The following is a 25,019-nucleotide window of genomic DNA, read 5'->3' as shown; positions in this document are numbered from 1 at the left end:
GAGGAGGCTGCACAATCAGAGGGAGTTTGATACAGAACGAAATGCAGGGCCCAGGGGAATAAGACTTGAGAGGGACTTGGGCACTGGAGCGGTGGATGCACCAGCATGCCCTCAGCCTGGGTGCCCCATGATGACTGCTCACCCTGCTGTGTTCCCTCTCGCCCTTCCAGTTACAGAGCTTTATTATCACTTTCCTCACCATGTGTGTTGTTCTTGTAATTCAGCTTACTGGGAAGAAGTGGGATGTCCTTCCCAAAGGACTGCAGAGTGACTGTGTAGCCCATGGCAGATGACCTTCGGAGGCATGGCATGCACTAGCAACAGCTATGCTGTGCTTGGGTACAGCACAGTCAGGGCTGCATGTCTTTGGTGATCAGCATTTCCAAGATGCCAGAAGGTGCCAGGTTTCTCCTTTGAACCCCTGACCCTTCCTCTCCTTTCTCATGGACCTGGGTGGGAGCTGTGCTGGGAAGAACCCCAGACACCCCTGTTCTGGGTAAGCCATGGAGCCACCCAGAGCCCAGGCTGACCTTAGTGGGTGAGCAGGGTCTGTCACACCCTAGAAGCACATCAAGTCTATCACCCTTCTCTCCACTTCCCTCAGCAAAGCTTTCCAGACACTACCCAATACCTGCAGAGCTAGTAACCCCATGGGGGGCAGATGATGCCCTTGCAGGAGGCCCCCACTTCTACCTCCCCCAACACTTCTCCAAGGGTGGTCCCCCAGCCTCACATGGGGTCATCCATGGGGAAAGATAGCCTCTTGCTCTCTCCTTGGGCTTGGAGGGGAGGGTGGAGAGGGGTCGTCTGGGTCTCCTATAACTCCCTGTATATTTGTACAAAGAAATAGGATTTTAATGAGAAAGGAGACGGAGATGGGATGGTCTCTGAATTTATATACAATTCCCGGAGGATGATACACTGTAATTGCATCTTCCTCTCAGACTATGCAACTACACAAGTGAGACTTTTAAAAAACAATCTTCCCTAATTTACTCTTAAAGAAATTAGTACTTCCGAATTACTTATGACACCTCACAGTTGTCCTTGGCACACTTGACCGTGGTGCCACCATAATTGAGAACTGTTTTTCTAGCCCCTTTCCACTCAAGCTGCGAGTAACCCATGGTGCCGCCTGCACATTGCCTGGGAGCTTACAAGTACTGGATCTTGGACTTCACCCTAGCCCTGCTGAATCAGAACGTGCCTTTTAAAAGGGACTCTACGTGATTCATTCTCAGGCTAAAGTTTGAGAAGTCGTCTAGAACAGTGGTTGGTAAAGGGCAGTACCTGGACCAGCAGCACCAGCAGCACCTGAGAACTTGTTAACAATGTAAATTCTCAGACTTCATCCCGAATCGAATGTACAGAAACCTGTGGGATGTGGCCCAGCAGTCGGTGTTTTCAAAAGGCCCCTCAGTGATTCCGGTGTGAGCTAACGTTTGAGAACAGTGCGCTAGAGGATGGTCAGAGACGCATGCGGTGCGTGCTCCCATTGCACTCTATGCAGCTCATGGCAGCTATTGCCAAAAAATCATGTCCCTCATTCTGACTGAACCTGGGTGTGGCCTCAGAGTCTTTCTCAGAACAGCATTCCTGTCAATTGCTGCCAATTTAATGGAGGTGGCCTACTTGTCATCCCAGCTTGAGTGGCAGCAGGACTGCCTCCACAGCAACCTGGGTGCATATCTCCACAAAGGAGACTGGCATGCTTCTGCGCAGGGCCTGCAAGAGCCTCTGGGGCATTTTCACAAAAATAGTGATAGCAAAAAGGATGAGGATTAATCCTTTCATGTTTAGTCTCACATGGCAATACTGTGATAAAGTCATGTTTTTGGTGGCAGTGTTCATAACACACTCCTGCTATGCTTGTTCCATATACCAAGTCTCGCTTCCTGCCTGCAACTGGAATCTCATCCCTTTGTCCCCTGCCCATGCATAATGGGGCAGGAGAGCTGCGGCCGTGGGCTTGCTGACGTGGAAACTCATTGCACCTTGCACTTCGCATGGGTCACACTCGGTGACCTAATTGTTTTTTAAATTAACATCTCTCTTGCCCATTCCATGAGAATGGAAATCACATTTCTCATGCTCACTGTATGAATGTCCTATGGCTGCAAGCAAATTATCACAGGTTAGGTGGCTTAAAACCACAGAAACGTATTCTTTCACAGTTCTTGAGGGTTAAAATCTTGAAATAGTATCTCTGGGCCAAAATCAAGGTTTGGCAGGGCCACACTCCCTCTAGAGGCTGCAGGGGAGAACTTGTTCACCACCTTGAGCTTCTCGTGGCATCCACAATTCCTTGGCTTATGGCTGCCCACTCCAATCTCTGCTTCTGTGGTCACATCTCTTTCTCTCACTCTGATACCCCTGACTTCTTCTTCAAAGGACCCTTATGATTACAATGGGTACAGCTGAATAATTCAGGAAAAGCTCCTTTTCTCCAGATCCTTAATTGAATCACAGCTTTTGTTATATAAGATGATATTCACAGGTTCTCAGGATTAGGACATGGGCATATCTTTGGGGTGATCACTGACCTCACTACACCGCTGAATCAGCCTCAGCTCCTGGCTCACAGTAGGCATTCACTAAAACTGTGTGATATGAGTGGGTGAAAGAATAAAGAAGTGAAGGTGGATGGCTAGGTAGGTCCACCTGAGAGTCATGAGAGAGAAGGCACCTTACAAAGGCAGCCTGCTGTAGTGTTAAGAGCCCGGCCTTTTGGGGCCAGACCACCTAGGTTTGTATCTGAGCCATTCACTATCTGTGTCACCTTAGGCAAGTTACATAACCTCTCTGGGCCTCTGTTTCTTCATCTCAAAAATGGGCACCACAACAACTATGTAGAGTTATTTTAAGAATTAATATGAACTATTGTGCATAAAATTCTTGAGAATATGTGTAGCATGTTATCTAATATAATTTACTAATGCTAGCACAAAGCAGAGGGCCAGTCATGTAGAAGGTGCTGAATGATGTTATGTTGAATGAAATCAAGAAAGAAGGCACGGAGCTTGTCTTTCTGGCACTCATGGCTTAGTAAAGATTTTGAGAAATATCTCAGGATAACTGCAATATCCACAAGAATGTGGAAGTGCCCTAATAGGGAGAATGAAGGGTCCAGGAGGATTCTGGCAGCAGGAACATGACATATAATTAGTGGCCTTGGGAATGCTTTATGGAAGTGACTCTCTGAGATGGGCCTTAATGAACCACTTGGATTTCCAGAGTGGGCACGGGGGTGGTTTGGATGGAGGATCTACTTGAGCTAAAGGGTGGAAGGAGGAACGCAGGTGGCATGTCTGCTGTAGCTGAAACCTTGACGGTGGGTAGTGAGGGGAGGGAAGAGAAACATATAAGGGTTGACTGGGCCCAGGATGCAAACTGCCTTGAAGGCCCGGCTGAGAAGTTAATTGAGTAGACAACAGGAGTCCCTCAAAGCCTTTGTAGCTGAGTAAATTACATAAGCAGTAAGTATGCTTCAGGAGCACTGGCAGGGAAATAGCGGCTTGGGGAAGGGGGTGACAGGGGGACTAGTTAGGATGCGCCTGCACTATATGGGGAAAAGATGAAGAGGCCCTAAGCTGGGCAGATGGCAGGAGGGATGGGAAGGAAAAAGGGCTGTGGTGGGAAAGAACACAGATTGCAGGCTTTTCCACTCACCAGCTGCGGGGCTTAGGACAGATTCACTTAGGAACGAATGGTCGGTCCGTGTGGCTCTGTTTATTCATGGGTAAAATGGGGCTAGCTGCATGGCCTGGGACAAATTATTAAATCTCTCTCTGCCTCAGGCTCCTCATCTATAGGGAAAGGAGAACTATTAATAATGTATTGAACTTGATTCACAATCACAGTGTAAATTTGTCATGGGGATGGTAGTACACCATGGAGAATATAGTCAATGATTCTGTAGCATCTTCCTATGTTGATAGTAACCACACTAGAACAGGTAAGGACTTAATAATATGGGTAACTGCTGGACCACTGTGTTGTACATTTGAAACCAATATAAGATTGTACATGAACAATACTTCAAAAAAATAATATATTGAGCTTGTATGGTCGTTATGAGTGTTAGATGTGTTTTGATTTGTAAAGCACATAGAAGAGTGCCTTACCCAGGGTCAGCCCTCAATACCTTAAGTTTCAGAATCAGGCAGAGATGAGTTTGAATGCAACTTCACTACATATTAGCTGTATGACCTCGGATAATCCCTCAAGTACTGTCAGCCTCATCTGCAGAATAAAGATGATCATAGCATCTGCGTCTTACAATCTTGATGAAGATTAAGTGAAGTAACACATACACTACCCCCAGTACTGTGTCTCGTCCCAGTTTGTAACTGATAAAATTTTTCCCCATTACTCAAAGGTAGTGACATCATTAACAAGCCAAGTCACCAGGCTGGGATAAAAAGCTGGACTTTGGTCAAAGAAATACGACCTGTAATGCATTGAATGGTCGGTCCCCAAAAGAATGACCAGGTCCTAATTCCAAGAACTGGGAATGTGATCTTATTTGGAAGTAAAGTACTTGCAGACGTTATTAAGTTAAGGATCTTGAGATGAGATCATCCTGGATTATCTGGATGGGCCCTAAATCCACTGATAAGTGTCCTTCTAAAAGAAAGGAGTAACAAATACGGACACAAGTACAGAGAAGGGGATGTGAAGATGGCGGCAGAGATTGGAGTGACGCACACATGAGCCGATGAGTGCCAACCATTGCTGGCAACCCCCAGAAACTAGGAGAGAAGCAGTGAATGGATTCTCCCTCAGAGCCTCCAGTAGAAACTATCCCTGCGCATGCTTTGATTTCAGACTTCTGGCCTCCAAAACTGTGAGAGAACACATTTCTATTGTTTTATGCCACTCAGTTTGTAGTACTTTGTTATAGCAGCCCTAGGAAAATCATACAGACCCTAGAGGTTAAACTGAGACATTAGTTGGTGTGGGAGGCATTTTCCCCCAGGCCTGATAGTACATCCAGCCCATGTCACCGGCTCTGTTAGAGCTGGGGATCTATGCATGTAGGTATGCAACTGGTGACTTCTAGGAGCCCTAGGAGAAGATGCAGTCAAGTACTTTCAGGTAGAAAAGAAGATTGCCAAGGGAAAGAATGGCCTCTTGCCCTAAGCAGGGATCACATCTCAATGGGTACTGTGAGGGGCTACAGATAATCTAAGGGGTTGGCCATGAAAAGCCACTTGGGAAATTGAGGCCAGACAAGACTAACCTGCATGATAAAAATGAGGCAAAATAAATAAATAAAACAGACTCCATGGGAAACAAGAAAACATCAGTTTTCCCTCTTGGCTATGTTGTCATTTCATTGGTTTTGAGTATTAAATTCCACTTAGGGAAAGCAGAGGGAACGACAACTTATTGATTGCCAAGTCTCCACAGGTGCTTTACACACAACGTTTTTGCATTTGATCGACACAACTACCCTGAGGGGAAGACCCGTGCTATTGTTACTCTCATTTTACCAATGAGGTGAATGAGGCCCAAAGTCTCAGGGCTAGTGAGTGATGGAGCTGGATTTTAAGCTCACCTGTGAAAAGGTGAAATGTGTGTACGAGTATATATACACTGTTATCTAGAGGGAGACAATTTTCACGAGGTTTTCTAAGGGTATTATGATCCCAGAAACTGAAGAATTCTTGCCGGAGTCTCCTACTATTATTTTCCTGGTGTCCCCTGAGTTGTCACCTCCTGGGGCAAGTCTTCCTTGACACGTCCCTCTCAAAATAGTTAAGTAAACAGACTTGGCAAGGTGCCCCTCCTCCATGCTTTCTTTGCCTCTGTTCTGCAGTGGTTGCCATGTTAGTCCATACTTCTTCCTCCCCTATCACACTGTGAGCAACGCAAGCAAGGCAATGTGTTCCCATTGTCTCTGCACCCTAGCACCCAACGCAGAGCTTGACGAATGGGAGGAGCTCAGTAAATGTTGCCTCGATGGGTGGGTGGAGGAGAGGGTGGGTTAATGGGTGGATGCACAGATGAGCAGACAGTGGCAGGGTCTTTCCAAGGTCAATACACAAGCCTTTTTCATTGTTTGAAGCTTGTGGTATATTAAGAAAAGAAGTAGTGCCAAAATAGAGTTATAACACTTTTGTGCTCTGTTTAAAATATTTTTAATATATTAACATGCACCTAAAATATCACTGTGGTGTAACTCTATTGGGATTAAATGAGCTGTTATCTATAAAGGACTTGGGACAGGGTCTGGTACATACCATGTACCATGTGTTCACTGTTATTATTATTATCATTTAAAGCTGATGTCAAAAGTTTAAATTTGAGGCCCTCTGTGAAGATGTGGCTTAGGCCCAGGGACTTCTTACCGTCCTGCTCCCTACTTCACCTATCAGCCCTGATTGGATGAGTGGCAGGAAAACTCTTTTCTGTGGGGAGCAGTCCTCATTTAATCCCTTTGCCTTATCTCTGAGAGCCCCTATTGTAGACATATATTGAAAGAAATTGGTTTACCTAATAAAGTATATTACATTTTGTAAAAATGAAAAAGGTTTACAAGCCGCTATGTAGCAATAGAAAGAACACTAGTCTTTCAGCCCTGATATCTACTCCGGACTCTGTCCCTAAGATACTGTGTGACCTTGAGTGAACTCCTTCCCCTCTCTGGCCTCAGTCTCCTTATCTGTAAAATGGAGGAGAGAATTAGGCCACATGACCTCTAAGACTCACTTGAGTTTTGAAATCCTATGAATCTTTCAGTATCCTGGTAGAGTAGGGTGGTCAGGATGAACAGATTCCTCGGCGAGGCAGGGTATGACCATTTCTACTCCCTCAACAAATGAGAAAGAATAGGCTATCAGACAATTCCCAGTGACATCAAGGGCTGGAGAAAGGCCATGGGGTTAGGTTAGGACAGTTTAGTTCTGTTTTCAGGATTTCAGGCTGTGATTCAGCTGATGAGTTAACAGATACACTTAGGAAAATATTTTGGCTTTCCATATCACCTTGGAGCATTGTGGGGTAGACCAGATGAAGAAATGATAATTTTTGAGGGTCTACCATGAACCAGGCAGGGTGCTAGGTATTTCCAGATATATTATTATTATCTGCATTTTATAGATAAGAAAAGTAAAGCTCAGAGAGATTGAGTGGTCCCAACAGGCTGACAGACAACTTTCCAGTTTCTCGTTCCCATTTGCTCACCTATTCCCCTTGTAATTAGAGGAGCCACACTGTGGCTGGGGGCGTGGGAGCCCTTCCCTGGTATGACAAGCCCCAGGACCTGTACTGTACAGTATTAATCATCTTCCCCTTATAGTAGCTGAGATTTGTCAAGGCGGTTGGACCAGACCGATTTGACGGGATAACTGAGGACACAGACAACAAACAACAACAAATAAAATCCCTTGCTTGGCCTAAAGTAGATGTGTTTGGTGCTCCCCTTGCATGACCCTGATGAGGCCCTCCTTTTTTGACTAACTTAGCAGAAGAGCATTTTTTGCCAGTTCTGTGAAGAATTCTCTTGCTGCTCCAAGCAAAAGGCAAAGATCTCTGAAGGCCGTTCCTATGGTTTTAAGAAGACCCTTCCTCTCCACTGACCTCCCTCCCCCATCCTCATCCAGAGCTATTTCCTCATCTCCTGCGAGGGCTTATTCCCCCCTAGGGTTTTTGTGTGTACAGGCCTATCTCGAGGAGATTGTGGGTTTGGTTCCAGACCACTGAAATAACATAGATATTGCAATAAAGTGATTCAAATGAAATTTTTTGGTTTTCCAGTACATATAAAAGTTGTGTTTACACTGTACTATAGTCTATTAAGTGTACAATAGCATTATGTCTAAAAAGCAATATACATACCTTAATTAAAAGATACCTTATTGCTCAAAAATGCTAACTATCATCAGAGCTTTCAGTGAATCATAATCACTGATCACAGATCGCCATACAAGTATAATAATAATGAAAACGTTTGAAGTATTGTGAGAATTACCAAAATGTGACACAGAGACACCAAGTCAGCAAATGCTATTGGAAAAATGGCACCCATAGACTTGCTTGACGCAGAGTTGCAACAGATCTTCAATTTGTAAGAAATGCAGTGTCTGTGAAGTGCAATAAAGCGAACATGCAATAAAATGAGTTCTGCCTGCATTGTTTCCCACAGTCTTTTCTCCAGTACAGTGGACTTGGGTTATTTATGCTTACCCAGCATTCATTTTCCCATCTCTGATGACACTGATTTTTCATTGAGGAATCAGTTGGCTCCTATTCTCAACCAGCTGGTTTTGGTGAGACTGACCCACCAATCCCACCCAAACCATATGACCTGGGCTTTGCTTACTGATGAATTCCAACCTCTTAGCCACAATTCCAAATCCAGTTCAATGAGACTCAATTCTGGAATTTTGATTGGTAATATTGGAAAAGAAGTCTCTTCTCACTAGCCTTGTCTCTTTGAGTTTGTCATAGAGGGGCTTGCTTGGTAGGGGAAGCCTGTTTCACTTGGGTTTCTATCATTTGCAATGAAAAGTCCTCACATGTTCAGAGAAACCCCTCTCTGCCCTTCTCTCTTACCTTTCAAATCAGAAATCCATTGTTCTCTTGGTAAGGTTGCCCTAACCATGTGCCGACTGCAGCCTGTGGGACATACAGAGATCCAGGGCTGGCCACTTCTCTGATCCATCTTCTCCTTACATGGATTCCCCCACCAAGGCACCTGTTTTCCTCTTTTACCATATCCCCTGGACCTGGTCTCCCTATCTCCAGTGCTGTCTATTCTGTTGCAATCCTCATAGGATGTTTCCGATTCCAGTCTCCTAGGATGAAGGCCTACACACCCTTGCAAATTTCATTTTCTCAGATGACAGTCTTCATGCCTCCCAAAGGCATTTTCCTTGAATAAGTTCTTTTTTATGTACAGATCATATGATTTCTAAAGTATAGGCCCATCCATTTCCTATACTTGGCATTTTGCAGTGTTTTACATATATAACAAATGACAGCAAATAAACGCACTTTCCTCAAAACTGTTTTGTAGGACAAGTTTTATATTTTGGGAAAGGGTGTCCAGATAGCTTTAGATAGGAACCTTAGATAGTGTCTACACAGCTTTCGGAAGATGCTCCTGTGTCCTGTGTGTAAGAGGAGTGCTGTCTTTCACCAAGTGCTGGCTGTCTCTCGTCTCTGTGCCAAGCCATGTGCTAGGTGCTGCAGTACTGAGAGAGACTGCGAAAGAGAGAGATGGAAAACGAGGTCACAGTCCCTGTCATCAAAATGCACATGTTATTCCAGATAGTCCACATCTGTCAAACATTTCATTTCCTGCCTTTGTCACAGTGCTGTCATGAAGAACAAGTGGCCTCATGACTGGGAGAGCCATCAAGAGTCTCGCCAGGTGGGAGGTGGTGGTGGTAGTGATCCTGTGGTCTCTCAGAACTTCCAGACTGATCTAGGTTTCATCTGTCTGACTCTGCCTATGCCATCCAACCTAGGAGCTGGACCTAACCATGCAGTGTCCCAAAAAAAGTAGCTCTGGCAAAAACAGGTCACAGAGAGCACAGACCATGCACAGTCACCTTGGAAATGCTCACGGGGAAGGAATAAGAAGTGGGACACAGCGACACTCCAGGCCGCTCAGTGATTTAGCCTATGGATTGCTCTGAGTGAGAGGATGTTAGCCAAACTTAGCCCTCAGCCTGCTGAAGCCACTGCACCCTTCCTGCACTAACTGCTCAGCAAGCATTGAGCACCACTAGATAAAAAATTGATCTTGTGTTCTTCCATTTCTCCGAAGCATGGTCACCCTGCCCTCATCCCCACCCCAGCTTTCCAGTTACTCTGCCCAAAAAATTTGGAGTCATCCCTGACCCCGCTACCCCTTCACTCTCCTTTGTGAATAGACACCTAATTCTGTTGATTCTATTTCCTAAAATCATATCCAATCTGTCCACCTCTCTCCCATCCCCTTATTCCAGAATGGGCCACCATATCTGTCACCTGATCTTCTGTAATAGTAGGCCAGTTGGTCTCCTGCTTTTGTGTCCTATCTCCACCAATACATTTCCCACAATGTTGCCAGTGGGATATTTTAACAATGCAAATCGGAACCTGTCAGCCCCTTGCTTAGATCATCTTACTGGCTTCTCATTGCTTTCAGGAAGAAGTCCTCACTCCTTACCATGACCAGTAAGGCCCTGTGTGTAATCTGTTCCCATTCTACCTCTCTAACTTCCACTCATACCAAACTCTCCCTAGCTCTATATGCCCCTACCTCATTGACCTTCTTGCAAGGCTTTTCCCTTTCCAGAGCCTTCCTTTTACTTGAGAAGCTTCCCTTCCAGTCCTGTCCTTCCAACACCAACTTCCTGCTCTCAATTTATGTATCACTTCCTCAGAAGCCTTCTTTCTCTGAATTCTAAGACTGGCTTGATCTTTCTCTCGTACCACCTCAAGCACACCATGTATTTCCTGCCTCAGCACACCATGCATTTCCTTCTGAGCATTTCTCAAAGTGGAATGAAATGAGCATGCAATTAGCTGGTGTCTGCTTCCTCATCTTCCCATCTCGAGCTCCATGGGAGTGGGGAACATGGTTTGGCTCACTGCTGGGTCTGCAGGCCCTGACCAGGGCCTGGTGCAGGCCTGGTGCAGAGCAGGATCGGTCTTAGTTACCTACATCCTGTTCATTTTCTAAACCAGGTGACGTCCAGCTCTCCTGCTTGCTGTAGCCATGAACCTAAGTGAAAGCTTCATTGATAAGTCCATTTTGAGCTACGTTCTCTGCCCCCAAACCTTCTGCTCTGTCTCTGTCCTCTTGCGGCTGCCATCTGTCTCATTTACACTCCTACAGTTGCCTTCTAATGGGCTCCTGGATGCCTTTGAGCCTTTTCTCCTCAGACTCTCTTTCAGTCACCTTAGACTCCAGTGTAAAGAACTAGTAACTGTTCCCAAGAGAGTCCCTTTTTTTATGTCACTGTCATGCCTATGCTTGTGCTGTTTTTCCACTGGGAATGCCTTCCTGATATTTCAGCCTGTCCAAGTTGTATTCATTCTTTAAGACATACCTTCACTGTAGTCATCTTGTATTCTCTTGTTCTCCTAGCTGTAAGAGCCTCTCCTGTTCTGAGTTCCACTGGCCCTTTGTCACTACTTCCTCCATGGTTATGGTGACTTTCTGTCCGATAGTACAGTCGTGAGGGAACATTCCGTCTCTTGGACTACCACTTTGCAGGCACTGGGAGCAAAATGTCGTGTTTGTGGAATGAATCCCTTCTCTATTAGCCCCCTTTCAGGCACTTCCTCCCCAACTCACCTGCTTACTCAGATAGGCTCTGTTGGTCTCCTAAGGCTGCAATAAAATGTACCACAGACTTGGGGGCTTAAACAGCAGAAACTTATTCTCTCCCAGTTTGGGAGGCTACAAGTCCAAAATCAAGAGGTTGGCAGGGTTGACTCCTTCTGAGGGAAGGTTCTGTTCCAGGCCTCTCTCCTGGGCTTGTGGATGACTGTCTCTTCCTTACATCTTTTCACGCTGTCTTCCCTCTATGCATATCTGTCTTTGTGTCCAAACTTCCACTTTTTTATAAAGACACCAGTCATTTTGGTTTATGGCCCATTGCCCTAATGACCTTATCTTTGAACTAATTACATCTGCAGTGATACTCTTTCCAAATATGGTCACATTCTAAGCTCCTGGTGTTAGGACTTTAGAACATGAATTTTGTGTGGGACAAAATAGTACACTTCATAACTTAGGTCAAATCCAGACAAAGAAAAATTGCTCTTTAGGACCCCAACCTGAATGAAGTCCAACTCTAGTCACATGCTTACTGTGTAGGAGATGCTGGATTAAGGGTCATAGAATAAAAGAAATGCATATTTCCCTGCCTGTTGTGTGGGATGACAGTATAATAGTGGTGAGCATGGTTCTTGCACATAGGACACATCTTGTAAACGTTTAAGGATTACAATCCCACTGCGGGAGTCAGGGGCCCCAGGATTTAGATTACCAATTTTTCTACTTATTTGCTCTATACCTCTGGGCAGCCACTTTCAGCCTCTCAGACTTAGTTTCCACACCTTTGCACCTCAGGGTCCATCCAGTTCAAGCACAGCCTGGTGAGTCCCTGATGGGATGCCATGGAGAGGAATGATATTAGGATGCGCTTCACTCAGTGCTGCAGCCACCTCTGTGGATCTGTGGCCCCGTGGTGGCACCTTATGTTGGCTGCTGTAGCCCAGGAGAGGTAGGTCTCATCACAGATTGCTATCAGGAAAGCTCTCTAGGTGATTCAAACACTGGGAGTTCCTTGAGAGCAGGTACAATGACTTCTTTCAATATATATTTTATTAAGGTTTCACATGAAAAGCATTGTGGTTACTACATTCACCCATATCATCAAGTCCCCAGACACCCCGTTTCAGTCATTGTCCATCAGCATAGTAAGATACCACAGACTCACTACTTGTCTTCTCTGTGCTACACTGTCTTCCCCGTGACCACCCACACACCATATGTGCCCATCGTGATACCCTCAATCCCTTCTCCTTCCCTTCCCCACTTCTCCCCTTTGATAACCCCTAGTCCCTTCTTGGAGTTTGTGAGTCTGCTGCTATTCTGTTTTTGAGTTTTGCTTCATTCTTGTACACCACATATGAGTGAAATCATTTGGTACTTGTCTTTCTCCGCCTGGCTTATTTCACTGAGCATAATACCCTCTAGCTCCATCTGTGTTGTTGCAAATGGTAGGATTTGTTTTCTTCTTATGGCTGAATAATATTCCATTGTGTATATGTACCACATCTTCTTTATCCATTCATCTACTGATGGACACTTAGGTTGCTCGCATATCTTGGCTATTGGAAATAGTGCTGCAAGAAACATAGGGGTGCATCTGTCTTTTTCAAACTGGGCTGCAGTATTCTTAGGGTAAATTCCTAGGAGTGGAATTCCTGGGTCAAATGGTATTTCTATTTTTAGTTTTTTGTGGAACCCCCATACTGCTTTCCATAATGGTTGAACTAATTTACATTCCCACTAGCAGTGTAGGAGGGTTCCCCTTTCTCCACAACCTCGCCAACATTTGTTGTTGTTTGTCTTTTGTATGGTGGCCATCCTTACTGGTGTGAGGTGATATCTCATTGTGGTTTTAATTTGCATTTCTCTGATGATTAGCGATATGGAGCATCTTTACATGTGCCTGTTGGCCATCTGAACTTCTTCTTTGAAGAAGTGTCTCTTCAGCTCCTCTGCCCATTTTTTCATTGGATTATTTGCTTACTGTTTTTTGAGGTGTGTGAGCTCTTTTTATAATTTGGATGTCAACCCCTTATCAGATATGTCATTTATGAATATATTCTCCCATACTGTAGGATGTATTTTTGTTGTACTGATGGTGTCCTTTGCTGTATAGAAACTTTTTAGCTTGATATAGTCCCACTTGTTCATTTTTGCTTTTGTTTCCCTTTCCCAGGGAGATATGTTTATGAAGAAGTTACTCATGTTTATATCTAAGAGATTTTTGCCTGTGTATTTTCCTAAGAGTTTTATGGTTTCATGACTTACACTCAGGTCTTTGATCCATTTTGAGTTTACTTTTGTCTATGGGGTTAGACAATGATCCAGTTTCATTCTCTTACATATAGCTGTCCAGTTTTGCCAACACCAGGTTTTGAAGACGCTGTCATTTCCCCATTGTATGTTCATGGCTCCTTTATCGTATATTAATTGACCATATATGATTGGGTCTATATCTGGGCTCTCTATTCCATTTCATTGATCAATGGTCTGTTCTTGTGCCAGTGCCAAATTGTCTTGATTATTGTGTCTTTGTAGTAGAGTTTGAAGTCAGAGAGCATAATCTCCCCAGCTTTATTCTTCCTTCTCAGGATTGCTTTGGGTATTTGGAGTCTTTTGTGGTCCATATGAATTTTAGAACTATTTGTTCTATTTCATTATAGAATGCCATTGTTATTTTGATAGGGATTGCATTGAATATGTAGATTGCTTTAGCAGGATGGCCATTTTGATAATATTAATTCTTCCTATCCATGAGCATGTGATGTATTTCTATTTATTGGTGTCTTCTTTAATTTCTCTCATGAGAGTCTTGTAGTTTTCAGGGTATAGGTCTTTCACCTCCTTTGTTAGTTTTGTTCCTAGGTATTTTATTCTTTTTGATGCAATTGTGAATGGAATTGTTTTCCTGATTTCTATTTTTGCTAGTTCATTGTTAGTATATAGGAATGCAACAGATTTCTGTGTATTGATTTTGTATCCTGCAACTTTGCTGAATTCAGATATTAGATTTAGTAGTTTTGGGGTGGATTCTTTAGTTTTCTTTATGTACAATATTATGTAATCTGCAAACAGTGACAGTTTCACTTCCTCTTTATCAATCTGGATCCTTTATTTCTTTATGTTATCTGATTTTCATGGCTGGGACCTCCAGAACTATGTTGAATAAAAGTGCAGAGAGTGGACATCCTTATCTTGTTCCTGTTATTAAAGGAAAAGCTTTCAGCTTTTTGCTGTTAAGTACGATGTTGGCTGTGGGTCTGTCAAATATGGCCTTTATTATGTTGAGGTAGTTGCTCTCTATAACCACTTTGTTGAGAGTTTTTATTATGAATGGCTGTGGAATTTTGTGGAATGCTTTTTCAGCATCTATGGAGATGATCATGTGGTTCTTCTCCTTTTTATTGATGTGGTGGATGATGTTGATGTATTTTCTATTATTGTACCATCCTCGCATCCCTGGAATAAATACTGCTTGATCATGATGGGTGATATTTTTTATGTGTTTTGGAATTCGGTTTGCTAGTATTTTGTTAAGTATTTTTGCATGTATGTTCATAAGGGATATTAGTCTGTAATTTTCTTTTTTTGTGGTGTCTGCCTGGTTTTGGTATTAGAGTGAGTCTGGCCTCATAAAATGAGTTTGCAAGTATTCCCTCCTCTTCTACTATTTGGAAAACTTTAAGGAGAATGGGCATTAGGTTTTCACTAAACGTTTGGTAATATTCAGTGGTGAAGCCATCTGGTATGGAAGTTTTAATCTTGGGTAGTTTTTTAATACAAATTGAATTTTGTTGCTGGTAATTGGTCTGTTTAGATTTTCCATTTCTTCCTGGATCAGCCTTGTAAGGTTGTATTTTTCTAGAAAGTTGTCCATTTCTTCTAGGTATTTTATTAGCATATACTTTTTCATAATATTCTCTAATAATTCTTTGTATTTCCATGGTATCTGTAGTGATTTTTCCTTTCTCATTTCTTATTCTCTTTATGTTTGTAGACTCTCTTCTTTTCTTGGTATGTCTGACTAGGGCTTTATCTGTTTTGTTTGTTTTCTCAAAGAACCAGCTCATGTTTTCATTGATTCTTTCTATTGTTTTATTCTTTATTATATTGATTTCTGTTCTGATTTTTTATTATGCCCATCCATCTACTAACTTTGGGCCTCATTTGTTCTCTTTTTTCTAGTTTTATTAACTGTGAGTTTAGACTGTTTATATGGGATTGTTCTTCTTTCCTGAAGTAAGCCTGTATTGCAATATACTTCCCTCTTAGCACAGCCTTCACTGCATCCCACAGATTTTGCTGTGTTCAGTTATTGTTTTCATTTGTCTCCATATACTGCTTGATCTCTGCTTTTGTTTGGTCATTGGTCCACTGATTATTTAGGAGCATGTTGTTAATCCTCCATGTTTGTGGGCTTTTTTTCTTTGCATGATTTATTTCTAGTTTCTTACCTTTGTGGTCTAAGAAGGTGGTTGGTACAATTTCAATTCTTCTGAATTTACTGAGCCTATTTTTTTGGCCTAGTATATGATCTATTCTTGAAAATGTTCCATGTGCACTTGAGAAGAATGTGTATCCTGTTGCTTTTGGGTGGATTGTTCTGTACATGTATGTTAGGTCCAACTGTTCTAATGTCTTATTCAGTGCCTCTGTCTCCTTACTTATTTTCTGTCTGGTTGATCTGTCCTTTGAGGTGAATGTTGTGTTGAAGTCTTCTAAAATGAATGCATTGCATTCTATTTGCCCCTTTAATTCTGTTAGTATTTATTTTACATATTTAGGTGCTCCTGTGTTGGGTACATAGATATTTTTAATGGTTATATCTCATTGGACTGAACCCTTTATCATTATGTAATGTCCTTCTTTGTCTCTTGTGAGTTTCTTTGTTTTGTAGTCTATTTTCTCTGATACAAGTTGTGCAACTCCTACTTTCTTTCTCCCTGTTAGTTGCATGAAATATCTTTTTCCATCCCTTCACTTTTAAGTGTGTGTATGTCTTTTGGTTTGAAGTGAGTCTCTTGGAGGCAGCGTATAGATGGGTCTTGTTTTTTTATCCATTCAGTGACTCTATGTCTTTTGATTGGTGCATTCAGACCATTAACTCTTAGTGTGATTATCGATAGGTATGTTCTTATTGCCATTGCAGGCTTTAGATTTGTGGTTACCAAAGGTTCAGGGGTAGCTTCTTTACTATCTAACAGTCTAACTTAACTTAACTCACTTAGTATGCTATTACAAACACAATCTAAAGGTTGTTATTTTTTCCTCCTCCTCCATTCTTCATACATTAAGTATCATATTCTGTACTCTTTGTGTATCCCTTGACTGACTTTATGGGTAGTTGTTTTAATTTTGCATTTGCTTTGTAATTAGTTGCTATAGTTTCTTTACCTTTTTCTCTTTTCTTCGTCTGGTACCCTTGTAATGCAAATACTGTTCCATTTGGATTGATCACACAGTTCTCTTACTATTCTTTCATTCCTAGAGATCCTTTTTTCTCTCTGTGCCTCAGCTTCTTTGTATTCCTGTTCTCTAATTTCTATTTCATTTACTGTCTCCTCTACTTCATTGAATCTGCTGGTTTTATTTCTTCTGGTGACAGCTAGTTAGCCTTAGAAACACTTCCATCTATAGCAGTCCCTTGAAAATACACTGTAGAGATGGTTTGTGGGAGGTAAATTCAACTTTTGCTTCTCTGGAAATTGTTTAATCTCTCCTTCAAATTTAAATGATAATATTTCTTGGTAGAGAGGCCCTTCTTTTTAGTTGCGTTAAGTATATCATACCACTCCCTTCTGGCCTGTAAGGTTTCTGTTGAGGAGTCTGATGATAGCCTGATTGGTTTTCCATTGTATGTGATCTTTTTACTCTCTCTGGCTGCTTTTAATACTCTGTCCTTATCCTTCATCTTTGCCATTTTAATTATTATATGTCTTGGTGTTGTCTTCCTTGGGTCCCTTGTGTTGGGAGATCTGTGCACTTCCATGGCCTGAGAAACTATTTCCTTCCCCATATTGAGGAAGTTTTCAACAGTACCTCTTCAAATACACTTTCTATCCCTTTTCTCTTTTCTTCTTCTGGTACCCTTGTAATGCAAATACTGTTCCATTTGGATTGATCACACAGTTCTCTTACTATTCTTTCATTCATAGAGATCCTTTTTTCTCTCTGTTCCTCAGCATCTTTGTATTCCTGTTCTCTAATTTCTATTTCATTTATTGTCTCCTCTACTTCATCTAATTTGCTTTTAAATCCCTCCATTGTATGTTTCATTTCAGATAATGTATTTTTCCAAGTTTCTATCTCTTTCTTGAATTCCTCCCTGAGGTCTTGAATATTTTTCTGTAGCTCTGTGAGCATGTTTATGATTTTTATTTTTAAATCTTTTTCAGGAACATTCCTGAGTTCCGTTTCACATGGCCCTTTCCTGGTGTTTGTGGGATTTTAGTTTGTACCAGGTTCTTTTGATATTTCATATTTGTAAAAATAACTTGGTGTAGGCAGCACCCTCTAATGCCCAGATGCTCTACTCTCTGAAGCTACTCAGCCCCTGTAGCAATGGTGGGGGTCGGAGGTGAGCAGCTCTGGTACCTTCCAGGGAGGAAAGATCTCTTTCTTGCTTCCTGCCTGAAGTGCCTTCCTCCACTGACAGGCCAGTGGGCCAAGCGTGCAGGGTGGAGCCCCTATGTTATGCACTTGTAGCTGTCACAGGCAAGGCTGCCATTTATCTGGCCTGATGCAATTGCGGGGGCATCTGGTTTTTGAGCTGCTGCTGGCTATGAGGAGGGTGCAGCAGGCTGTATATTATGGTGGGGGGGGGGGTCTCTGAGCTGTATGGTCAGCCAAGGAGTGGAGTTCCTGAAGCTCCTGAAAGTTCCCAAGCTGCTGGCCTGAGTGTGCCAGGACAATTTTGTCCTCCTGTCCTTTCTCCTGAGCAGTAAGCTCTATGCAATCTTTGCCCCTGTATAAGCTCTCTCACTGTTGGGAAGTCTCTGAGAGTGCCCACCTGTCTTTTGTCCCAGAGCAGCCATTTTTGGGTACCTGTCCTCCACAAGTGGCTAAAATCTCAGTCTCTCCAAGTGTTCTGCCTGTCTGAGCTTTCCAACCCCACTAATCTCCAGTACACCATGTAATGCAGGTTTGTGCTCCTGGAGCAGATCTCCAGAGCTAGGTGTTCAGCAGTCTTAGGCCTCCACCCCCTCCCTGCTCCATTTCTCTTCTTCCCACTGGTGATCTGGGTGTTGGAAGGGCTTGGGTTCTGCCGGATCTCAGCTTTGGTACTTTACCCTTTTCCATGAGGTCTGCTGTTTTCCCCAGGTGTAGGTAGTGTGCTGCAGCCTTCTTTCTTGTTGCTCTTTTAGAATTAGTTGTATTTCCTATATTTTCATATTATATATGGTTTTGGGAGAAGGTTTCTGTTTCCCCTCTCACACTGCCATCTTTAAGCCAACTTCCAACTTCTTTTCTTTTTTAAAATTATTTTCATTCATCTATTGTAGAAAATTCCAAGCACTCCTGAAACTGAATAAAAAAGTATAATGAACTACCCTGTACCCATTACCCAGCAACAACAACCGTCATCTCCAGGGCATCCTTGTTTCATCTATATCCCTACCCATTTTCTATTAATCCTGTGTTGTTTGAAACCAATCTCAAACACCATATCATTTCATCGATAAATGCTTCTCTGTATATCTCTAAATGGTAAGGTAATTTTATCACATCTAAAAAATGAACAGAAGTTCCTTAACTGTCAAATTTCCAGTTCATATTAAAACTCCCTCAACTGTTTCACAAATGTATTCTTACACCTGGTATATTGATTCAGAGTCCAAACAAGGTGCATGCATTGCATTTGGTTATGACTCTCAAATCTCTTTTGATCATTAAGCTCCCCTCCTTATTGTTTCCTTGCAGTTATTTGTCATAGAAATAGGAGATCATAAACTTGTTCCTCTCTTTACCTGGTACTTACTGTGGCACCTGGAAAAGACTCAGAGTGTCACCAATGTCGGGTGAATGACTGAATGGTAAGAGAAGTACTATAGCCTCATGGGCCAGCTGCAGCACCTGGATGGGCCTTCCACTTCTCAACCACTCTTGCTTGCCATCCATCCTTGGAATAGTCTCTTTCTGTCAACCCCTCAGTCTGCTGGTCTGCAAAGTGGAGCTGCTAATTCTTGCCTTCTGCTCTAGTTCCTGGGGTGGGGAGGGTATGACAATGGCTGGGATTTTAAAAATAAAGCCTAAAACAGCTTTGAGCAATTGGTGCTATAAATACCAGAAGAGGAATTCTATTATTAAATGTCCTTTGTTCATAGAAGCTTCTGGCAGAGTGGCAAGGTTCAGAGGTAGAACCCCTTTTCTCTGTCCTTTGTGCTTCCATGATTGTGGTGACTAGACCAGCCAGGGCTAGAAGCATGCTCTGAGGCAAGGAGCCCCAGTTCTCCCTTTAGACAAGTCAACCCTGCTCTGGCTGGGGCTGGCCTGCAATATCCTATTCCGTCCAGCAAAAATAGAATAGCCAGGAGAATGTGAGCTCTGAGACAACTGTTCCTGTTTTGAAAAGCATCGGAAGGATGTAGCTACAGGTGGCGGTGAATGTCTGTCCCTAGGAGTGAAGCCCAGCCAGGAAGTTGTTGGGTCCGCATGGCAAAGAGCTGAGATTTGGGCTGGACTCTTGACAGCACCAGTGGCCCCAGCATCTGGGCAGATCACTGGTGACAATGGAGAACTTCTGGCCTGGAAATTCTGCACGTGTTTATGAGTCAATTAGTTTACATTCCAAACAAATAGATCGCAGAAGCTCTGATTGGTAGCCAAGAACTGCTACAGAGAAGTTAATAGCCTGTTAGGTCAAGTGTCAGCCTTCCCTGGTTTGGAGAGAATTGCCCTCTGAAGCCAGCAGCCATGCAATACTGTTCTGGCCCATGCAAACAACCAGGAAACACAGGAGGGCCTTCCCTTAGGGGTGTCTGTGACCCAACCTGCACTGGCAGGAGGGGCTCTACACGGGGCTGTAGTTGGTGTTTTCCCCCCAGCCAGTCCCTGTCTCTCCCCATATACTTCTACAAGGTGGCACTTGGTGAGGCCAATGCCTCTGGTCTTCAATATACTGGGCATGCACAGGGTGTATGCTGTGGGAATTACAAAAATGACAACATAGGAGTTTGCAAAATGAGCATATCACTAGGAATTCAAGTAATGAGGACCTAAAAGTATCCATATGTGAAGTGGGAAGTTTTAAAGTTTCAGCCTTTTCTGAGCTTTCTGTGTGCCCAAGCGGAGCTTATTTTGGAAGTGGAAGAAGTATGATTTTTTTCCCCATCAACTCAAAAGTGGTTGAACTGATTTAGCTCGAGCTATAAAAAGACAAAAACCAAATGCGTCCTGGCATAAGATTTCGGTGTGGAATAGAGTGGAAGCAACTAGAGGGGTAAGACCATGAAAATCTAGTGCCTTGAGGTCATATTTTTCCAGCTGACTGTTCAGGTGACTATTATAGGGTCTTCAGGGTGGTTCTGAGTCAAATAGGCATGTAATTCAAAATTAAACCCTCTTTTTCATTCTAGAAGTTTCTAGGAATCTGAAATTATTTTTCTAAACAGTCTCATGTCATTTTACATAAAGCTACCAGCATAGCTGGCATTTTCATTTGTGTTTAATTAATTTAACTGTGTATGGACCAATTAAAGAGAGAAGTGGTGAGAGCTGTTAAGAACAAAAACTTTGGATACAGAGAGACCTAGGTTTCTACCCCAGTTCTTCCCCCTACTAGCTGCTTGAACATGGCACTGAGCCTTACTGCTTCTTCTCTACAACTAGGATACATTTACCTTGGAAGGTTCTGATAAGAATTAAGTAAGATGATAAACGTGAAACAGAAGAGTGTCTGACATATACTGAAACCCCCCAAATAGTGGTTATATTAGTAGTAGTATTTATAAAATTGGGGGCAGCCCACAGGCTTGTCCTCATGTTCTTTTCTACCCAATCATCTAGATCAGTGTTTTTCCAAGTGAAATTTTATGATCACCAGCCATAAGAAATACATTTTATGTGGTGGTTGAGTATAATATTCATAGAAAAAATAAATAAGTTTCAGAGAACAATACTCACCCTTTGTGTGCACAGTGTTTGCTATGCGATTCCATTCTACTTTATTGTATTAAACACTATTCTAGTCTACTTTATTCACTTTCTTTCCTTTCCTTTTGAAATGCTGATACAGCCCACTAAGTAAATTCACTACTGTGTAATGTGGGTCATGGCCCACGGTTTATAAAACACTTACCTAGATGAATCTGGGGAAGGCAGTTAGCACTCTCAGGACCCTGAGAGCTATCCTCTTCTGCATTCACGCCTCTGGCCAACGTTTGGAGCCAAAATGCCCCCTGACTTTGGTTCACTGTTAAAACTACCTCTTAGGATAATGAGTAGTAGCCACAGAGTGACTATACGCAGTCTTCCTCATACTTTCACCCACCATCTTACCGTCTTACTCTGGGTGATGACATTCTTTTCTAGACCTTTCTAGCATGTCAAGCCAAGACCCAGGTTTGGCCTGCAGAACCTGGTATGCATGCACGTGTGTGTGTGTGTGTGTGTGTGTGTGTGTGTGTGTGTGTGTGTGCATGTGTGTGTGTGTGTGTGTGTGAGAGAGAGAGAGAGAGAGAGAGACATGCAGACTGTGTGAGTGAGAGAGAGAGTGTGTGAGTAGGAATTGGGGAAGAGAGGGGAACGACTGCCAACTTCTCAGTTTTTCTCTCTAATGTCATCTACCTATCAAGTTTCTGCCGGGTTGGAGGGGAATGAGGGGAATGCCCACTCCCCTGGGTAGTAACACTTTCCTTTCCAAAGGCTCCTCCTCCTCTGGAGATATCTGAGACAGTAAGAACGAGCCAGAGCACCAGCAGTGCCAGCTCGTTGCTCCACCTCCCTGGTTTGGTCCCTTCGCCTTGACAGAGCCTTGGCCCAGTAAGATGATCTGACCACAGCTGGTCTCCTACACTTAGAGCAAGCTGGAAGCAAGAGAACTTGGGGAAGGAATTTGGTTTCACTAAAAATAGCTGCAATATAGACCCTGTGACTTACCACTCCTCAGATCAGTCTGCTATGAACTGCACAGGGTTCACTGAGCCCTGCAATCACTTTGGACTATTTGTTTTTCCTGCCTGGAGCCCTTGAAACTAGGAGGGCTCAAGGAATTAGGGGTGCTTTGGTTCAGATGCAGACTCCTGCAAATCTCAGAAACGCATGGTGATGATATGACCGAGAAGCTAACTCTCCCCGGGAGTGCGTGACCCTTGGCACTAATAACAACAGGTCCTTTTAAGATTTTGGCCCATGGTGGGATCTTGCTTGTTCCTCACCACCAGGCCCATTGTTTCTCCACTTCTAAGGTAGGTAAAACAAAACTGACTGGGAGAAAGCTTGTGGAATTGTGATTCCTCTGGGGTAACTCTGGCCTAAGGCAGGGAGGCAAATGTCAAGGCAGGACATAGCTTATAAATAAAAGTTTAAGTCCATGCTCCCAATGCACTGGTCAAGCTATACTAGTGTTTGAAGATGATTTCTTTCCTTGTGCCCTCCTACCCAAAAGCCAAGGTATTAGCTGTTAGGAAAGTACCTGAAAGGTTAAATTTAACCCTCTCGCCACTTCTCTCCCTGGAGCTGCTTTATTCTAGGTGCTCTGTCCTTCCTGTCCTGCCATTAGCTCTGCTCATTTGACTCTGGCTCAGGGCATCATTTACCTTGTTTTGCTTTGCTGCTGTAAAGCAGCAGAGAGTGTTACAGAACTGCCGGGATCAGGGGTTCCCACAGTTCCAGTGGTCCTGTGAAAGAGGGAATCCAAGCCAGGTGCACAGAGGTTTGCTTGGATTCCATTTCCTTCCTGAAATACTGCTGTCAGGACTCATCTCTGATTTCTAGCCTTGTTATAGCAGTGGGCCTTGGGGAAGGAGTTGGAATTGAATTGAAGGGGAGCTAGCAAGTTTTGGGGTGAGGTTAGGAGCCCTCTGAGAGAAAAGAAGCTGTCTTGGTTGTTGGAAGGCTAAACCCTAACAATTTCTTGTTTAAAGTTGACTTTTGAGCACTGTGCCGAGCAAACTATGCCAAAATTCCAGCATTTTAAACCAAGGTGTTTTCACGTACATGAAGAGACACTTTAGTAACAGATAGGCTTACTTTAAAGGAAAACGACAATCTTAAGATATTACATGGCTGGAGGAAACAAACCTTCAGACTCAGAATCTGTGTCTGTTTATTTTTTAGAAGATGGGATTACTGATATTTGAACATTATATCCCCTCTCCACTTCATTGCCTTTCACCCATCTTTAAGGTAGATGAGCATGCACATCACATAAACTTGAAATCTTAAACCTAGAAGAAACATTGTAGAAGTCATATGGACTAATCCTTACTGGAGAATGAGTTGGGATGAATGATTATTTGGTCTATATCTACATTGTTGCCTCAACTTCCCCTGTGGCCTCAAAATCGATACATGGTGGACATTGCCATTTTGAAGCCATGGCTCTGTTGACCTCACATCCTATTTCTCCTTTCCAATATTACTTTAAGGTTCATTCATGTTGCTGCAAAGTTAGGTGAAACTTGAACATCTTGAATTATTTTCGTCATGTTGCATTTGTGCAACCATGTAGCATCACTAATACCAGGTGCTGGTCTTACCAGCCAAACGTGTTGTCACTTCTGTTGAAAATTGTCAGGGTTTTGCATTGAAATTGGGCGAATTATGTTGAATTACTCTAGAGAAAGCAATTTGCTGGCGGTTGCTCCTAAACAGCACACTTGCCTAGTACTTTGAAAAAGTGATGCCGCTAAGAAAATCTCCATGAACAAACAGCTTTTCAGGAATGCATTTGTCAGTAAAGCAATGATTCCCAAACTCCATTTTATGAACCAATGCCAGGCTGGCTGCCTAAAATCACCTGGAAATATCATTTTAAAATGTAATTTGTGGGTCTCATCCCTGGATATTTGTACTCAAAAGGTCTGGGTGTGGAGTCCCAGAACTTAAGACTTTTAGCACACACGCCTGATCATTCTGATGCACGACCAGATTTGGGAAGCACTGTCAAAGTCAAGGTCCCCCTGTGTTTGTTTTGTTTGTACATCTTAAATTTCTCAGTGATTCTCTTTGACTTTCAGAATAAAGTTCAAACTTTTTCACTTGGTCTTCCCTAGGCCCTCCCTGATCTAGCCCTAACCCACCTTTCTAATCTTTTTCCCACCATCACCCCCAGGCAAACTGAATTGGCCGCTGTTTTCCATTTTGCTTTCATGCCTTGGTGCTTTACTAGTGCTGTTGCCTTTGACTGCTGCATTCTTCCTCACTTTTTTGTACACGCAAATCTGCTCATGTCTCATGGTCTGTACTTCAGTGTGCATAAGAAGGACTTGGAGGGCCTCTTTAAAATACCAATTCCTGGGACTCACTTCTGGGGCTTCTGATTTGGCAGATCTGGAGTACCTGGATAGATCTGATGCTGGCTGTGCTCTCAGAAACAGGGCATCTAGCTAAATTGTCACTCTTTATAAATGCATTTCTTTAAGTGTTCACATTTCCCCATTCCTACTCCCATAGCATTTTGTTTATAGCTCTGTAATTTAACACTTCACTCTCTACCTTTTGTTTAAACAATTCCTATACATCATCATTTCTGTCATTCAACAGCCATTGAGTAACTAACATAAAGCGTATATTGTGC

The 25,019-nt window shown here is 43.0% G+C and overlaps 1 protein-coding gene across 1 annotated transcript in view; it reads left to right on the top strand.

Moving 5' to 3' along the window:
• Positions 1–22,437: 22,437 nt before the first annotated feature.
• The window catches only part of FGF13 (fibroblast growth factor 13), a 514,314-nt gene continuing 511,732 nt past the window's right edge, over positions 22,438–25,019 (top strand). Inside the window, exon 1 of the mRNA XM_037016960.2 lies at positions 22,438–22,686. The gene's annotated coding sequence lies outside the window, so the exon portion shown is untranslated. The remainder of the gene's footprint in view (positions 22,687–25,019) is intronic.

This window comes from Manis javanica, chromosome X, assembly GCF_040802235.1.
Source record: "Manis javanica isolate MJ-LG chromosome X, MJ_LKY, whole genome shotgun sequence".
Lineage (NCBI taxonomy): Eukaryota > Metazoa > Chordata > Mammalia > Pholidota > Manidae > Manis > Manis javanica.
The sequence above is the reverse complement of the archived record's forward strand: the minus strand, read 5'-3'. Positions and strand labels throughout refer to the sequence as shown.